The 1,865-nt window shown below is 47.7% G+C and overlaps 1 non-coding gene across 1 annotated transcript; it reads right to left on the reverse strand.

Moving 5' to 3' along the window:
- Nucleotides 1–978: 978 nt before the first annotated feature.
- Trnap-ugg (transfer RNA proline (anticodon UGG)) lies at nt 979–1,050 on the reverse strand. The gene has a single exon. It is a non-coding gene; the product is annotated as a tRNA-Pro (tRNA).
- Between the last annotated feature and the right edge of the window lie 815 nt (nt 1,051–1,865).

Here is a 1,865-nt window from a genome sequence, read left to right on the forward strand (position 1 = left end):
GCAAGGTGTCAACACACGAAAAAAAGAAACGTCAAATATCTGACGTTCATGTTGAATGTAAGGTGGGTTAGAGAAGTCACATTCGCACCAAATTTCACTACAATTGTGCCCAACGCCACCGTGGTTGTGTCACTCAATTGGAAGGTCATCGCACGCCCTCGTACCCACATTTCATCCCTTCTCTTGGCGCCTCTGCGATGGAGGGCATAACCGCGACGTTTGGCGTTGAAATCACGCTATTTTCGTATGGACGGCCGAAGCAGCAAACCGTACTTACGCTTATTCAGCCCTCCTCTTTCGTGCCGTCCTATGACGTGATCACAGGTCGGTGCAGCATGAATGAAACGGCAAAGGCCCCTATAAGCTAGCCTAGTTCGGTAACACTTTCCGTGCCACGCACCTACTTTTGTTGAGCCTTTGCAAATGTGCAGGTGCAGAGACAATCCGTGACGGAGTCTTAGGCGCCTACAGGAAGGCTATGCCGCTGCTCTAGCGCCTGGTAGCAGGCATACCGACTCTTAGGGGTGTCAATGGGTTGCCTGTCTGTAAGCGCCTACGACTCCATCACAGCTTCTTTGTGTACAGGAACAATTTTCAAGTGCTCATCAAAGGCGGGCACTTGGCACTGAGGATATTGCCGAACTGGGGGTCTTAGGGGGATCCTTTGCCACTTTATTCACACATGGGACAACGTGTGTGATCTCTCCGTTTTGGGTGCTGCATGCGCATGCATTTAACAAACGTACATGCGATGTACTAGTTCCTGGGAAACTAATAGAATCGTTGTACGTGCCAGTCTTTACGTATAGATATGAGTAACCGAAGACGGCTTAATCCTGCCACGTAGATTGCTTTCCACAAGACGCACTTGCCAGTCTCATGGGCCGGTGGCCCGACATGCAGTTGGTCCTGTTGCATGGCTTACTTTCAGAGACTCAAGTTTATCGTAGTGCCTGGTTGTCGCCTAAGTGAAAAGTACGGCCTCTCCGGGATTTGAACCCGGAACCTCCTGCACCCAAAGCAGGCATCATACCCCTAGACCAACAGGCCGCACAAGGAAGCACGTGTGCACCCCGCCACCTACTGAGATCATTAATTCACCTTATAGCTGACTTGACCTGAGCTGTGGTCGTTCTTTCGTGTGCGTTGATACCTTCCTGTCTGAAGTGTCGCAGAGTCCGACCGAGACGTCGCAGGGCCCCACGCTTTTGCACTGTTACAGAGGAAGGTTGTATGTACTTTTGAGCTAAATTTCAAGCTTCTGTACCCCAGTGGGTGACAATTACAGGGTTCCCAAAAAAGTGATCGTTTAATTGTGGCCGGCCGCGGTGGTCTCGCGGTAAGGCGCTCAGTCCGGAACCGCGTGACTGTTACGGTCGCAGGTTCGAATCCTGCCTCGGGCATGGATGTGTGTGATGTCCTTAGGTTAGTTAGGTTTAAGTAGTTCTAAGTTCTAGGGGACTGATGACCACAGCTGTTAAGTCCCATAGTGCTCAGAGCCATTTTTGTTTAATTGTGTAGTTAGTTGTTTAATTCGTTAGTCACATGTTCCATAGCTCATTTGAAAGATTCTTTCTATCGAAATTGAGTGGAACGACTCAGTTTACAGATATGTACGCGTGACTAGTGTTAACATAAATGAAAACATAAATGAAAACGTAAATGAAAACGTAAATGAAAACATTATTTACTCCTGCTCACGCAACTGCATTTAAAAACCGTTCCAGTATAGCTCAAGAAGGTGTGATAGGAAAGCAACGAACTTCAAATAGGTATGAAACTTGCTACATGCATATGATTAACATTTCATAACAACCATCCGTAGTAGGTAGGAATAGCGACATCTACGAGGACGTTCAATAAGT

Source organism: Schistocerca gregaria, chromosome 1 (genome assembly GCF_023897955.1).
Source record: "Schistocerca gregaria isolate iqSchGreg1 chromosome 1, iqSchGreg1.2, whole genome shotgun sequence".
Classification (NCBI taxonomy): Eukaryota; Metazoa; Arthropoda; class Insecta; order Orthoptera; family Acrididae; genus Schistocerca; species Schistocerca gregaria.